The 8,778-nt window shown below is 37.6% G+C and overlaps 1 protein-coding gene and 1 non-coding gene across 2 annotated transcripts in view; one reads left to right on the forward strand and one right to left on the reverse strand.

Moving 5' to 3' along the window:
• The window catches only part of LOC143890115 (vesicle-associated membrane protein 721), a 90,426-nt gene that overhangs the window by 16,314 nt on the left and 65,334 nt on the right, over window positions 1–8,778 (forward strand). The window lies entirely within an intron of this gene.
• On the reverse strand, window positions 4,542–4,626 carry TRNAM-CAU (transfer RNA methionine (anticodon CAU)). Its single transcript is given in 2 exon segments — window positions 4,542–4,577; window positions 4,589–4,626. It is a non-coding gene; the product is annotated as a tRNA-Met (tRNA).

Genomic DNA, 8,778 nt, shown 5'->3' on the forward strand with positions numbered 1-8,778 from the left:
AGCTTCATGATGTTGCCATCAGATCTTCTCCAGTAAACCAAAAAAAAAAAAAGATTTCTCAAGGATGGGCTCCTTAATTTGCTCCATGAAGTTACAACCGGGGGTATTTTTAGCATTATCGCTTACTTTCCCAAGCCAAATTATGATTTTATTTTTAATCTGATTAGTTTGGGTCATTTGATTTTCCATCATTAGATCAAATATCAAGGGTGGTAGCTTTTTGACGCTACCTGACGGTCGGACATCATATAAAAACTCCGCTTTTATTAATAGATTTAAAAATGCTGCAAATATGGACATTTTGTCTATAGACGAGTTTAAAAAATATATACTATGGGTATTTTGGTCACAAAATTATGGCATTGCGGATTTGCAAAAGGGAAATGATATCAGAACAACCATGTTTTAATAATTTCAAAAAATTATCTAGTCTTTTATTATCTAAATAGGCTATTTCACCTCTCAAAAAGTTCGACAATCCAATTAAAAAAGAAAAAGGCAAGCAGACTTCGTGCAATTATTAAAACATGGCTGTGCTGTTATTATTTCCCTCTGCAAAATTCTCTCGGATGTGATCTTCAAACTGTAAAAGTAGAAGATTTCGAAAATAGAGCAAAGCAGAAGTCAGTTTTTTTGCAAAAACCACCTTTGCGACAAATACGTGCACGTCCGTGCGGACACCCTATAAAATCTCCTTTTGTCAAACCATATAATTTCTCGAGAAAGAGAGGAGATTTTATACGGTGTAAGCCGTATAGCCCAGCTTTTTACTTTAAAAAAAAAGTACTGTACGGCTTACACAATAAGATCGTCTAAACTGTCCATTTGATGTTGTAAAAAGTAAAAGGCCCCAAAAATTCATTTCCATGGGATGATCCTAGCCCTCCGATCTATGGAGGAACTGCATATTATGGAAACATCAAACATATGAAGGGCGATGGTTTTCGCCCCTCTGTAGGGTAATGTACATACTTTTTAATCGTCAAAAAGCGTTAAAGTCTGCCCCAAATCAAAGGGGGGCGCATTATCCTACAGTGGGGTGAAAAAATCATCTTCCCCATATGAAAACTCAAATTATACCTAGGGATGGCAATAGTTCGGTCTGACCCCCAAATCAAACCAAACCGAAACTTGAATAGTCTACCGAACCGAATTTTGAATCGGTTTGGTTTAACCAAACCGAAACTGAATTTTTGGTTCGGTTTCGGTTCGGTTCTGCCAATTTTGCCACTCCTTACTCATAATCATTGGAAATCTTCAGTTTCGGTTTGGTTTGACCCCGAAACCGAACCGAAATTTGAAACGGTTTGGTTCTAGCGAACCGAAATTTGAAGAAACCGGATTTTCTGTTCAGTTTAAACCAAACCGAAACCGAAATTTGAATCAGTTAACCAAACCGAAACCGAAACCGAAATTTCGGTTCAGTTTCAGCTTGGTTTCGGTTCGTTCGGCTTATTTTGCCACCCCATTTATACCCAGTTATCATTTATAACAAGAAAAACATACATGTACGTCCGTGCGGAAATTTCGGTTGAATTTCAGTTTCGAAGAGGACCGAGACACATTCCGAAACCGAAATTTGAAACCATGATATGAGTCATATGACTACCCCTCATGTTTCTTCTTTTAAAAACTGATACTCACACTGTGAGTTTTTATATGGTGTAAGGCCTTGCAACTATACGGTGGAGGTATCACCCTTGATATTTGATCCAACAGCAGCACACTTTTTGAGCAGCTGCCATTCGATCAAATATCAAGGGTGTGTATCTCCACCGTACCAAGGCCTTATAGTTGTAAGGCCTGACACCATATAATTTCTCATTGCTTTGATATTGTCAACCCCTCTGATTTTGAATTTTTCTCATTGCTTGATACAAGTTCAAGCAAGCTGAGAACAACCAATCAAAATCAGACAATAAGAGGTGAAATGTTCAAAATAGAGGTTTTCCAATGTCAAAACAAAGAGTTGCATTTGCATATAACGATCGGTAGGACTCTATTTTAATTTTCTCTCATATTGACATCCATCTCTTATGGGGAGTCGATCTAGAGTAGAGAGAAAGACACATGGGGAGTCGATTTATCCATTTGGGGAGTCGATTTATCACTGCCCATCTCTTATTTGTCTTTATTCGTACATTCCCAACGTGGGCTATTTGGGTGCAGGACTGCAGGGTAATAAATTTTCCAGCATTTGGCATGACTTAATTTCTATGATTTTTTTTTCCAAACTAGAAAAAACTCCATGATTCTTAGGGACGTTGCAACCCTTGGGCTGTTTGGATCTTTTATTGGAATTTTTTTCCAGTGTTTGTTTGGTAAACTTATTTTTCGTAGAATTTTTTCTCAAAATCTTTTCCTTAGAAATTGCAATCTACTAGTCCCTTAAATTTTTCCATGCAATATTATTTTGCCGGAGTTTCTTCTTCTATGGAAATAAATTTAAATAACACGAAAAGTAAGACGAGACGAATGAACAAGTGATTAATGTAGGTTCATGATATATTCGCATCCCCTGTAGGATAATTCACACCCCTTTTAACGTGATTTGATGTCAGAAAGCATTGAAGTCTGCCACAATTCACGTTGTAAGGGGTGCGAATTATCCTATGGTTGAGTAGTGATACAGCTTCGGTCGTTTTTTTGGAATTTGGGCTCAGTTGTTGCCATGAATTTGGGTTGGGTTTCGGTTGATTCCAATGTATTTTTTTCCCAAAAGCTCAACCCGACCATACCCATTTCAATTTATTTATTTTAGCTCAACAAGCCAATGGAAAGTTATAGACTCTCTGAGGGCCTTGCACATAGGCCAGATCACATTTAGAAGGGCACTAGCATTCCAGGCCCATGCTAAGCATGGTTCTAAAACATGGTGGGTCCTCCATCCTATCCAAACCATTCATTTCTTGGCCTTCGCGATGGATAGGCCATGATCTAAATATCTTGATCACTTGATGCTATTAGCCATTCATGCTATAGGATTTAAAAAGAACCATGCCTAAAGTAACATTGGCATATGAAACTTAAAAATTGGAGGGTTGGCTTATGGTCTGGATTTTAGGTCCCGAAAGTGGTAGACCCCACACAACTTTTGTTACTACCAAGGTTTTAAATTTTGTTTTCAGTTCCTATTTTGGACCCCACCGAAATCCGAATTTTCGGTCCGAAATTTGGTATTAAGGTTCGAAATTTGGGACCGAAATTTGTAGCATTTTTTTTTTAATGCCATTTTCTCAAAAGTTCGGTCGAAATTTAAAACCAAGGTTACTACGGTAAGTTAAAAAGAGATTACCTTTGTACAGAGGGAGGACGGAAATCAAATGTTCTTTTTCCATATCACCTCTGACCGAGAGAAAGAGTGAGGAACACATGCAAACGTGGGTTTCTGTTTGCTAGTTCCCATCGTGTTCATTTAATATGAGAGAGACCATCTTTTTGGATGGAAATCTTCAAGATCCAAATTAGTATTTTTTTGTCTGAAATGGCATATTTAAAATGGAATGTTTGTTATAAAATTTGTAGTGGAAACCGATTTAGAAACTGTAACCACATTTATAAGGGGAAGGTTGAAAATGGTGGACACGATCTATTAGTGGTAGGGAGAAGTTGAATTGAAAATGAGAGAACATTTCCTACACACTTGTGTAGGTAAGTTACCTACACTCTACCTTAAAATACAGTGGGGGCCTACATTGTTTAGGTGATCCAAACCATTCATTTGAATGGTCCTCACATAGATAGGGTGTCCACAAAAAATCAGATCCATAGGATCATCCTAACCATTCAAACTATGGAGGCAAAAAATGGACTAATTTGTGAAGGTTTATACACGTCCATTTTACCTCCACAAATCTAAGGGTTGGAATGATCCTATGGATCTGATTTTTTGTGGACACCCTATCTATGTGAGGACCATTCAAATGAATTGTTTGGATCACCCAAACAATGTAGGCCCCCACTGTATTTTAAGGTAGTGTGTAGGTAACTTAACTACACAAGTGTGTAGGAAATGTTCTCTCATTGAAAATAGCAAGAACGTCAAACCGAATTCAAGGGGCGGATTTTTCTCTCTCGGAATTTGCTAAATTTTATGGGTCATATTAGCTGGCGAGACCATCACAATAGTAAGTGCAATATCCTAAAATCTCTCCTTGATTTCCATATCAAATAAAAAATCCTACTTTTATGGGCGTAATCGGTAACCCCACCGTTTTACCTCTCCATGTGTCCCATTCTTATTGGAGAAAAATTATTTCTAGAAAACCTTTTCTAGGAAAAGGCGAATGACATTTTGGAATCCTACACGCTTAATATATATTATAGATAGATAGATTGATTGAAAGATTATATTGTGGCAATTGACCAGCATTCAAACTAAGTAGCCATCGTTTTGGAGGTAATACCATTTTTCATTAGTTTGCTTGTCTGTACTCTCTCTCTAGTGAATGAATAAAAAAAATATTGTGGTGAGAGAGAACCATTTTTCATTAGTTTGCTTGTCTGTACTCTCCCTAGTTGAATGAATAAAAAAAAAAGATTGGGGTGAGAGAGGCTCGAACTCTCGACCTCAGGATTTCTCTAAAGCTATGAGACCTACGCGCTAGCCAACTGCGCCACCACCCCATTGTTGTTTGGGAGTTCAAACTTTATTATAAAGTAGTATTTAAATATGGCTACAACAAAATCAGATTGTATGATATCAGAACTTAGTTGCATAAAACGCAAGTTTTTACCACAGAGAGGTCACCCCCGCTCATAAACGTTGGTGAATGACTTACACACTGGTGGGAAGAATAGTATATGTTGTATGATAGGGCCCACACCTTACTTGAACATGAAATTGAAATTTTTTCATTTTGACTGCTGTATTAATCCTAGAAATCAACATTGTGTCCTAAAGGGGGGTCACATGTGTATAATTGGAGTAATTGAATCCTGCGGATCATCACGAAAAGGCCCACATGATCTTGGCTGCATACCGAATTAACCGTAAGATTAAGGCCTACATTAGATCAACGCCTCAGGTTCCATTGGCAGAACCCAAAATGAGGCTCATTGGGTCTCTTCTCTTTGGGAATAGATTTGTCTCAGATTAGGCTGAGAAGAGAAGAGAAGGGCAGAGTGGATAGAGTGGAGATAAACAGGGATTATTTTTATAACATTTAAAAGAGGGATTATATTAACCGCGGTTGGTGGGATGTAGAAAACTTACTCCCTGAGATTTTAATATCCCTAGAAATCAAGATTAAGGGGGTGTTCGGCTACCATTCTCCACTGCATTCTTAGTTGCAGTGAACGAGAAATCCCAAAAACTAAGTTTCATGAAGTTCGTTAACCAGATCCACTAAGCCTGTTTCTCCTAATTCCGATTTTTTATGCTAAAGTATGTGGAATAATGAGATTTTCCGTAGCGACTATGATCCGCTTCAAAAGATTCTCATCCTCCCGTTTCAATTGAAGAATCTCGAAAATGGTTGCCGGAATTGTTCAACCTCCTCCTGAGCACCTAAACCAACTCCTAAATCTCCTTTTTATCATGCCAAACACCTAAACCCTCTTTGCCCTATCAAGGTAAATAAGCCCACCAAATAGAATAGGCCCAATGAGGCTGCTAACCCTGAGTGGGGGCGTGCCTGGGTATGGGACGGATGGGACCCAGCCTGCCATGGAACAGATTTAAAGGGCCTAACTTAATGCGTTCCATCAGTTTTGGAGTTTTTGGTGTATTGGTTAGGTACCTAACAATTGAAAACAAAAGATTAAGACAAATGTTTTCATGGTATCAGGGCACTAACAATTCTCTATTGCTAGTCAAATCGATCCTTCTCTTCCTAACTCTCCTTCTTCTTCACTTCCTTTTCTCTCCTTTTTCAATAGCTCTTCTTCCCTCCCACCGTCTGGTTCAACAATCATGCCCAATGTTGGATTGCTTACCAATATTTCTCATCCTGTCTCTGTGAAACTTGATAGAACCAACTACATATCATGATGCCTTGACTATATAGAAGGTATGTCGTGGTTATCTTGAATGAGATACGTTAACAACAATAACAAAGCCTGGACCAGATTGATGTGAAATTGAAGCTCATGTATCTCTACCCTCCGATATAATTTTCATGGAGTCTTTGTGAACGGTGACACATATTGAAGACAATGATCACTTTTTAATAAGGATAACAACTATGCAGAAAGTCACTTTCACCGTAAGGGTAAAGGCTAATTTTTGGGTATTTAGGGGAATCTGGGTGGTATTCTGATTCTACCTTAGTCGAAGTAATTTTTTTATTATTAGAATATTTTTGAATTAAACTTTAATTCTAATATTTTTCTATTCCGTTTACAAAGGAATCAAAATAGGACGCCGATTCCTATTCATGATTCCAACCACCCAAACATTGACCCATATATTTTCATTAGCTTGGAATAAAGCACACCTTGGTGTATTATACACCGCACGACAGACTGTGATGTCTATCGTCACATGGTGTCATGTGTTAAATATAAGATATTTGTTAAGAAAGTTGAAGACTGATAAAAAATAGGTTGTCGTGAGATCAGATATCAAGGTGGCACCCCTTGGTTTGAAACTTTTCCCCTTGTTTTATTTTAAAATTATATGATTCGGGAGAAGAAGCCACCATCAATCAATACAGTGATGCATATATGAGAGTGACAAAAGTTAAAGAGAAGGGGGGGTATCAACAGTAGTGCAAGAGGTGCAAGTGTGCAGCTATCAGCACCCTTTTGATATAGAGGAAGAAAACTACATGATAGATTTATAAAGGTAAATAATGATAATACGGTTCTTCTAGTAAGTCCCTAAGTCTTAATCCAGTCAGGGTGAATAATGTGTTATACAGGTGAAGTGTATTTTGTATGGGGTAATTTAAGATAAATAAATTGAAATATCGTGATAATCACATATAGATAAAGAAGGTGATAAATTGAGATGAAGTGTGCTAATTATGAGAGTAATCATACTATGGTAGATAAAGTGAATTATCAGGATAAAGAGTGACAGTATGAGTGAGGCTTACTTGTAGATTCACATGAGAGTACGAGCCTGGCCTACTTGCGAGTGAGCCAGTAGTATGAAGTGAGACCAACTTATGGTGACAATATGAGAGTTGCCCTGAGGTGGTTGGTCTGACATGCGACAGACCAGCTGAGAAGTGCCTTCTGCGATGGACGCTAGCAAATCTCTTATAATATACAATATATACAATGCCAACTATTAAGATTTTCAATATATTATTACATAGTTCATAATAATTCTAACAAGTGAACAGTTTTATCATAAAATAAGTGCCCCCTGCCTTTGATTGATAGGGACCATCTATTTAATAGATACTAAAATAAGTCCCCCCCCTATAAGACCGCCGTTATATACTATTCTGCAATAGCAAAAACTGATACAGCCAAAAAATTAATATTAAAATAATGAATTTCCGGCTTAATAAAATAAGCTGATCCCCAATTTCTTGTAAAGAGAGCCTTCATTAATAAATTATAACCTATTGATTTTTGCAGTATTTTATCTTACACATGGGAAGTCCATTTGGAATAGGACTAATTAAGACCGTGTGGATTGTCTCAAGATGATCTACAAGATCAATGGTTGTCTTGATTTCACATGCATACCTTTTTGTGGGGTCCAAAAATCACCTTACCATTGATCCCAAAAGTGCCTTACTGATGTTTTCTATTTATATAATGTGATTCCAAGTGGCCCGACAAATATTCAATGGATTGTGGCAAGGTTTAAACTTTCGGTTTCGGAACCGGTTTTGGACCTTGAAATTTTGAAATTTCAAAATTTATGTCGAAATCTGGTACAAAAATCGAAACCAATATTCTATTCAATATTAATTTTTGGCCCAAAACAGATTTTTTGGGTCAAATTTCAGAAAAACCGAAATTCCGAAATTTCGGCTGAAATAAATGACCATTTCGGTTTTGGGTGGTTCCGGTGTCGGTCTCCACCGAAATTTTGGAGGACCGAAATTTAAAACCATGGATTTTGGACGGTTGAAGAAAATCTTTTGTAAAATTTGGGTTTGACTATGACCAAACAAATGTAGGAAGACTTCATTGTGGTTAGATACATGATCACAATTGGCATACTTGGGGTGCACTTATCAAAGTTCTTACCCAACAAAAAGATCTTCCTTGTACTTGTAAAATCCTCGTGGCCTTTCACATTCAAAATTCCAACCATGTACTCGTTACCATCTTAATTACTTGATCGCTCAACTTCAACCCTACACGTGGCACGCATAAGGTGATCGTATGGCTAAGATTGCTTGTCAACGAGATCTTTATACCAAGGCCAATGCAAAATATTTCATTGATAGGGTAATCTAATCATCTAATCAATGGATTTTCTCGAACTTTAGCAAAAAATATTTCTCGGCTTGCTGATCCTGTGGCTAATATTGCTCGAAAGAGAGATCTTTATCCCATGACTCATATATAGTGGGTCCCAAACGGATCACTGACATATCAGGGTGAAATACAAAGGGACATGATAAATTCGCACCCCCGGTAGGATAATTCGCACCATTATAATGTGAATTGCGGCAGACTTTAACGCTTTTTGACGCCAATTGAAGTTAAAAGTGGTGCGAATTTATCAGCACCCAATACATAAATCCTTGTGAAAATTGCGATGGTGAATCGGTCTTTTGGCTAAAAGGCATGTAATCCTCGCACCCACAAACTGACATGGTCCCCATTTTTCAGCTTCAGTGGTCCTTTCGTAATTACTGATCTAAT

This window comes from Tasmannia lanceolata, unplaced genomic scaffold (assembly GCF_043159265.1).
Source record: "Tasmannia lanceolata isolate RefF3 unplaced genomic scaffold, GAP_Taslan_0.1 ptg000013l, whole genome shotgun sequence".
In the NCBI taxonomy this organism is placed as follows: domain Eukaryota; kingdom Viridiplantae; phylum Streptophyta; class Magnoliopsida; order Canellales; family Winteraceae; genus Tasmannia; species Tasmannia lanceolata.